General features: G+C 35.1%; 2 long non-coding RNA genes across 3 annotated transcripts; one reads left to right on the top strand and one right to left on the bottom strand.

Moving 5' to 3' along the window:
- Positions 1–170: 170 nt before the first annotated feature.
- On the top strand, positions 171–4397 carry LOC134283307 (uncharacterized). The gene is made up of 3 exons (XR_009995454.1): positions 171–306; positions 3478–3673; positions 3857–4397. It is a non-coding gene; the product is annotated as an uncharacterized LOC134283307 (long non-coding RNA).
- LOC134283298 (uncharacterized) lies at positions 4297–7979 on the bottom strand. 2 transcript variants are annotated; one of them, XR_009995452.1, is made up of 6 exons: positions 7516–7979; positions 7260–7351; positions 6975–7143; positions 6735–6838; positions 6005–6151; positions 4297–5267 (listed from the first exon to the last, which is right to left on the bottom strand). It is a non-coding gene; the product is annotated as an uncharacterized LOC134283298 (long non-coding RNA). The 2 variants fall into 2 exon arrangements; XR_009995450.1 differs by having other exon boundaries at positions 6735–6832.
- Between the last annotated feature and the right edge of the window lie 209 nt (positions 7980–8188).

Genomic DNA, 8188 nt, shown 5'->3' with positions numbered 1-8188 from the left:
TGATAACTCTTTATGTATTATTCTTGAATCCACGGATATTTCCAACATTTTTCTTGGTCTCATTGAGTTTGAGATAGTGAGGTTCGACTGTAATGACTAGATATTTGTACATAAAGATGCAGGAAATATAAGATTAATAACCAAAAATCATATTTTCTTCTCTAGATTGACATTGTCACTGAAGAAACAGCTGATGTCGGCTTACAATCTGGAGTCCATCAAGGCTGTTGCATGGGGTATCACTCATGAAGATGATGCTTTGAGAAAGTATGAAAAAGGACTTTGATGCAGCTGTAGAGCAGTCAGGTATACAGCACAAAATAACATTCATTCAACCTCTTACATGTTAACATTCAATGTGTCAAAACAAATAACAGGACTTATCCTGGTGACAAACAGAAATCAATTACTGAAGTCTAATTGTAAAAAAAAACTAGAAATACAGTGTATGTCCATAGGACATGAATGCCTCGCCGAGGATATATTAGTAAAGCAACATGAAATTTGTATATGTATAAAATTTGATCAGTTTGGTTCAGGCAGGGCTTATAGTTAGTTGGGAATAAAAATGTAGGTCCAGCATCCAAAGCAAGTCTGGTAGTGTCCATCCCTAGATGCATCATCCATGCAAGTTTGGTTCAGGTAGGGTTTATTGTTACTTGGGAATGAAAAAATAGGTCAGATCCAGCATCAGAAGCAAGTCTGGTAGTGTCCATCCCTAGCTGCATCATCCATGCAAGTTTGGTTTAGGTAGGGCTTATAGTTACTTGGGAATGAAAATGTAAGTCAGATCCAGCATCCGAAGCAAGTCTGGTAGTGTCCATCCCTAGATGCATCATCCATGCAAGTTTGGTCAAGTAGGGCTAATAGTTCCTTAGGAATAAATCTGCTCCAAAAACTTCAACCTGGTCACTCATCTGGAAAATGTAGGTCAGATCCAGCATCCGAAGCAAGTCTGGTAGTGTCCATCCTTAGATGCATCATCCAAGCAAGTTTGGTCTAAGTAGGGCTTATAGTTCCTTAAGAATGGACCTGCTCCAAAAACTTGAATTTGGTCACTCATCTGGAAAATGTAGGTCAGATCCAGCATCCGAAGCAAGTCCGGTAGTGTTCATCTCTAGATGCATCATCTATGCAAGTTTGTATCAACATGTAAAGTTTGATAACACCATCTTGAATGGTATGTTTAAAACTGAGCTAAACACTATTTAAGAAAAGTCAGGTCAAGGTCAAAGGAAAGGTCAAGGTCAAAAAATGTTGATGCAGTTGCATAGCTCTCATCAATATCTATCAGCATATGAAGTTTGATGAAAATATCTTGGATAGTTTCTTTGAAACTTAGCTTTGAACAGAGCTAAACACAAAGTGGGACGGAAGGACGGAAGACGGACATGACAAACACCATATGCCCCGGCCATATTCATGGCGGGGCATAAATATTCAGTTACCAACATATTCCAGAAAATTTGCTTTTTGAAGTGGAAGGATTATAAAAGCTCTACTTAGACTTTGTTTGCATTACAAAATCAATTGTATTATGGTTTGTTTGCATTCAGTAGTATTATAATTTTTTAGCTCACCTCAACGAAGTTGGGGGAGCTTATGTAATACCCTCGGCGTCGGTGTCGGTGTCGGCGTTGGCGTCCCAGGTTAAGTTTTTTGGAGCAGTTTTCTTTTTGATTACTTCTATGCCCTATATTGATTAGACATGCATGGAAGATGCTTCTAATGTGTTTCATTGTACCAGTCAAAGTTTCAGATGCTGCAATTTCAGCAAAGGAATGGCCAGGTTAATGTTTTGGGAGCAGGTTAACATTTTTGGTGCAGTTTTTGGTGCAGGTTTCATTTCCAAGTAACTATAAGCCCTATGTTGACCAAACTTGCATGGTTGATACATCTAAGTATGCATACTACTGGGCTTGCTTCGGATGCTGAATCTGACCTACATTTTCCGGATGAGTGAACAGGTTAAAGTTTTTGGTGCAGGTTTCATTTCCAAGTAACTATAAGCCCTATGTTGACCAAACTTGCATGGATAATACATCTAAGGATGCATACTATCAGGCTTGCTTCTGATGCTGAATCTGACCTACATTTTCCGGTTGAGTGAACAGGTTAAATTTTTTTGTGCAGGTTTCATTTCCAAGTAACTATAAGCCCTATGTTGACCAAACTTGCATGGATGATACATCTAAGGATGCATACTACCGGGCTTGCTTCGGATGCTGAATCTGACCTACATTTTCCGGTTGAGTGAACAGGTTAAAGTTTTTGGTGCAGGTTTCATTTCCAAGTAACTATAAGCCCTATGTTGACCAAACTTGCATGGATGATACATCTAAGGATGCATACTATCAGGCTTGCTTCAGATGCTGAATCTGACCTACATTTTCCGGTTGAGTGAACAGGTTAAATTTTTTTGGGCAGGTTTTATTTCCAAGTAACTATAAGCCCTATGTTGACCAAACTTGCATGGATGATACATCTAAGGATGCATACTATCGGGCTTGCTTCGGATGCTGAATCTGACCTACATTTTCCGGTTGAGTGATAAGGTTAAAGTTTTTGGTGCAGGTTTCATTTCCAAGTAACTATAAGCCCTATGTTGACCAAACTTGCATCAATGATACATCTAAGGATGCATACTATCAGGCTTGCTTCGAATGCTGAATCTGATCTACAATGTACATTTTCCGGTTGAGTGAACAGGTTAAAGTTTTTGATGCATAATTCATTTCCAAGTAACTATGACTTCTTAAATGACCAAACTTGCACGGATGATACATCAAAGGATGCATACTACCGGGCTTGCTTCAGATGCTGAATCTGACCTACATTTTCTGGTTGAGTGAACAGGTTAAAGTTTTTGGTGCAGGTTTCATTTCCAAGTAACTATAAGCCCTATGTTGACCAAACTTGCATGGATGATACATCTAAGGATGCATACTACCAGGCTTGCTTCGGATGCTGAATCTGACCTACATTTTGTGGATGAGTGAAAATGTTAGTTTGTGATGAATGTATCATTTCCAAATAACTATGAGCCCTATAATGAGCAAACTTGCATGGACGATACATCTTAGGATGCACACTAATGGACTTACTTTGGATGCTGAATTCGACATACATTTTTTCAGTTAATAGACCAGGTAAAAGTTATGGGTGCAGGTCAATTACCAAAAAACTTGAAGGCTTATATAACATTGTATAAACCAAACCAAACTTGCACAAATGTTGCATCAGGAGATGAAAACTCTCAAATTTGCTTCAGATGCTTAATTTTAATTACATTTTCATGAACAACTAGTTTAAATTTTTTATGTAGGTCTATTTCAATGTATTCGATCAAAATTGCTTAAATATTTTCATTTCTGGAATGTACACTTTTTGTTGGTTAATTGTGTGACTTTGCCTTACTAAAGACAACATTCGTTGAGGTGAGCTCTGTAATCTCTGATTACCTATGTTTCTGAAAAGGATATGGTTGCATGAATCTGGAGTGTTGGGAGCTTCACCTGATGGCTTAGTTGTTCGACCACCAACATGCAGTGTATTTTATCAAACTCCAGAAGCCAAAGACGCCATTCCTGATATTGTAGAGGTGAAGTGTCCATACACAGCATCGTCTTCAACAGTAGCAGATGGGGCACAAAATTTGAAGGATTTTTCATAGGTAAATAACATTAAAAATCTGTATTGTCCAGTACTTTGAAATTAAAAATCTTGGTGAGTAAATGATTTCAAAACATGTATTTATTTACAAGTGCAGCTGTTCAATATGGTATGAAGATATTGAAAAAGGAGGGGATATGTACTGGTATAACACAACTTAAGTGTTTTTTGATTTTTTTTTTAGATCTTAAACAAGATACCCTGTGCCTGAAAACCAGTCACCCATACTATCATCAAATTCAAGGCCAGCTACACATATGTAACAAAACATTCTGCGACTTAATTATGTGGACAAGAGTAGACTGCATTGTGATTAGAATAGTAAAAGACATTGAATGGACAGCAAATGTTCCAAAGCTGATAGATTTCTACATTAACATTTTCATTCCAGCACTGATGGAAAACTGAGTTCTAGTTTGAACTTCTTGACACTTAGTTTTGTACCTCTAGAATTTTCTAACAATGGAAAATGGGTAATCATGTTAAATGTGTTGAATGTTCCTAAGTCTCATAAATGTATGATATGATATGTCATAATCCATCATAAAACTTCTGGCTTATAAGACTATTTTAAATAGCAATGATGATTAATAAAATCTATGTACTACATAAAAAAAGAATATCAAAATTTAGAATCATTTTATTAATGAATTGAAGATGTTATTCTCAAAGTGAAAATGTAACATTTTTGTCTTTCTTAATAGATAAATTGTTGAAAACATGAATTTGTTGAGTTGTGCTTTAAAGGTAAATATACTTTAAACTAGAGATTATAAGTAAACCCTCTTCCAAATTATATTGTCAAATGAAGAATGGAATTGCCAAACATTCTTGTAATAAATCCATGCTAACAAAAGGGATTTTCATTTTCTGAAGTACATGTATTACAACATACTACAAAGTTAACAAATATAACCATTGACATTGATAACAAATCAAAATTTGCTTATTCCTTGCACTTTGGTATGAATATCTTCACTGTTTAGTGTATACTGTCACACTCCAATGCAAATTTATAATAAGTACATGTATCTTTAAGTAATTTCTTTCAAAAGTGGAGCTTGCAAGTTTACAAGACAAAGAACAGAGTTGAAATATTTTTGTTGAGATTGGTCTGTAAGTAGATGGTATGTGACGGAGAATCTCGTAATTCTTTATCCTCTCGTTGGCTCTTTCCACATGAATAAGTGCTTTAGCAATCTTGTAACACAGTGCTGCTTCTTGTATGGTAAACTGGCCTCGTGTCGATAAAAGAGCTTTTATAATTAAGCAGACACCCTGGGGCAACTGGTCATGAATGGTGAAACCTTTGACCACCAAAATAAGGTCTCCAGCTTTGAACTTTCGTAAAACTTGGCTGTGACGTACAATAGCTACATCAGAAGTAGAACCTGGGTACAGCATGGAGCAAAATGTAAGTGCACCATTTGGAAGCATGCAAGTTACTGCTTTAAAAGTATGGCAACTTTTGTACATACATGTACTGTAGGCCATGGCCTGATTATCCATATGTGTTGGGATGTCCTGGGTTGTTTCAATTGCATCCATGGATGCTCTAGCAGAGGAAAAATCCTCAAAAGATTTTGGCAGAGACCCTGAAAAGAAGTTGGAAAAAAATTAATTTGATTATTTGTAATTGTGTAAAAAAATTGTGTTACAGTCAATCTTTCAAGAATACAATAAATTTAACTGCATTAAATTTTTGCAAGTCATTATGATAAATTTTAAAACAAACCTTTGCATTTAAGCTGACTTGGAAAACATTCTACGCTACATTCTACACTACGCCATCAGACAGCATCTTGTATAGGGAAAAGACCACCAATTATTTTCCCATAGAACTCCATACAAACCTTAGGCCCTCTCAGTACTTTACTATGACAATTTCAGAAAAATCTTTAGCATCATTTTCAAACTTTGTTCTAAGCCCTAACAAAAAATACTGAAAAAAATATATGGTCCCATGGCGTTTATACATGTAGGTCAAAATTGCAGTTATTTTCAACTTATAGAGATTCGCAGTAAATAACACGCGGCATAAAAAATCAACCCCCACTCCTAAAATCTTCCCTGGCATTTCTATAGTTTCTGTAATATTCCCTCATCCCATCATTTATTTCAAAGGTCATTAATTTTACTTTAAAATGAAAACAATTAAATACCTGATTTCAGCCAATGGCGTAACGCCTACCCATTCAGTATTCTGTTTAATGTTCCATAACAAACAAAGCCATGTGTACATTCGGGAATTTGGTGCTCTCATTCCTATACTTACATACTTACCTGTCCCAGAATTAGTCAATTGTGGTAATTTCAAAGACTATACACCTACCTGTGAACATGTATGAAATTTGAGTCCTGTGACTTCAGTGTATTGGATACTGTGACCATCTCAAATGATGACACCTTACTGCTACCAGCACAATTCAAAGGAGTGAATGACGTCTGGGCCGGTGATGATATTTGGATATATTGGTGACTGTAATAAATAAAATATTAAATTTTGTACAATGAATTGTTTTTGTGCTTTAATGTTAATAAAGTGATATTAAGTCAAAATTGAGTCAATAATTTCATAAGGGTGGATTCTACCCAGAATTAGGTAAAAAGCTCCAAAATTGGATAAATCATAGTTAATTAAGCAAAATTCAAAGGTTTTAAAAAGACTGATATAGAATTTTTTTTATGCTTATGCAAAGTAAATTATTTAAGACTCTGATATACTAATTGATTCTTATCTAATCCCTCCTATTGCTTAAGTATGTACAAAAAAGTTTCCCCAACCCCCAGTGAAAAACACTTAAAGAAATAGCAGGTGCCCCCTTTTATTTTTGTTTACAATTAATTTAGACAAGTTTAAATCAATCCTTTTGATAACCAATCAAAGTTCAATGTCTGTAGTCTTATACATTACAATCAGAAGCTACTTTTTGAATTTTATTCTAAGAAAAGGAGAATTTAAAATTTTTTTTTTAAAAATTAAAGAAAAGCAAAAACTGACTTCAAACCCCAAAATGTACTATACAATAAGAGGCTGGAAAGTTAATAAATAAAAAATTTACCTGCAATGTACAGAAAACTGTCCGACAAAATACATCAGGTGGGTAGGGAGTCTCCATTTTCTTCTTATATAGAGAAAATGCCCCTGCTGATCAGATACCTAACACTCCCAAATAATAACAAAATATGTTAACATAACAGTCAATCTAAGATGTTCATCCCTCAATGGCAACAAGTTTTTATTACAGTAACTGAAATTGTTAGGAAATAGGAAATCACAATTGGAATTCCTTTAAATGTACCTTCTCTTCGTTGTATTTAATATCGTGGATTGATATTGGCTTCCTTTTACTAGACTCTATTTTTAGGGCAAGCAATTCCTTTTCCAGTTTGTATTTCTGTTGAGAGGCGCTGCATTTCTTGAGTACAGTTAAATGTGCAGGATGCTGAGTAGTTGTGCTCTGATATCAACTGAAAATATATTGTAAATCATGTACAGTTAAAAGAACTTTATATATTATTAAAAATTATTGAAAATGTTTCAGTGTTGGTCATTTGTCATCATTGGTGATTTAAATGAGCTTTACTTTTTCTTGATATTGACATTTTGGTGCTTGTGGAATCTGCAACTGGTCCATCTTAAGATGACAGGGACTCCTCACTTTTGAGTTTTTTCCTCCTTTGTAAAATAATAAAACTTGAATTATTTTTTTATTCAGTTGTAAGCTACTCTGTTTATACATGTACCCTTTTAAAGATTTTTAGTAAAATATTCTCAATTAAACTCCACCCACCCACCATCCAAAAACAAGATGTCGGTCATATTTTGAAAAATAATTTCACCTTTTTGTAAATTCAGGATCAGAGAAATCCATGGCCTTTCCTTCATTCCATGCAAAATATGCAGGGTCCCCCTCCTTCTTACCATCCTTAAAGTGGCAGGAGCAGATGCGATCATTCTGATCTCCTGGTTGGCGATCAGCTCGTCTAAAAATATACATTATACAAAGACTGAGTGAAGGAGAATTAAAAAGCAAAACATGTTCATTTAGCATGTTATTATCAAATAGCCTAAATGACTTATTTTTTCATTATTTTTTTTTTTAAATGTTACATTTACTTGCAAGTACAAGATAACCATGTGCATAACATTAACAAACGGTAGCAGTATTTGGTAGTAATAATACGAAATAAAATGTAATAAAAACAGCTGTTAAACAAAAATTAATCTTGCTACAAATTGCACAGTTTTTGTAGTATGTACTCTTCATTATTCTTCTGCTATATTGATTACTACGAGATTTAACTTTTTAACATGCATGTATAAATACTGTATCTGACAATGCAGCATCGTGACCCAGATAGCAGATTGTTATTGGACCTTTGTTGGGCCAACAATGCTCCTTATGTTGGGCCACCGTTTGTATTCAACATTGGGCCATCGGTAATTTGCTCATCGGCCCTTAATCAAACCGACGTGTTGGCTTATTGTTGGGCCAATGTAACAGTTAATACT

Source organism: Saccostrea cucullata, unplaced genomic scaffold (genome assembly GCF_032062105.1).
Source record: "Saccostrea cucullata isolate Sc308-1 unplaced genomic scaffold, CSIRO_AGI_Scuc_v1 ctg14840, whole genome shotgun sequence".
NCBI classification, from domain to species: domain Eukaryota; kingdom Metazoa; phylum Mollusca; class Bivalvia; order Ostreida; family Ostreidae; genus Saccostrea; species Saccostrea cuccullata.
Note: the sequence above shows the minus strand (reverse complement) of the source record. Positions and strands in the feature narration are given on the sequence as shown.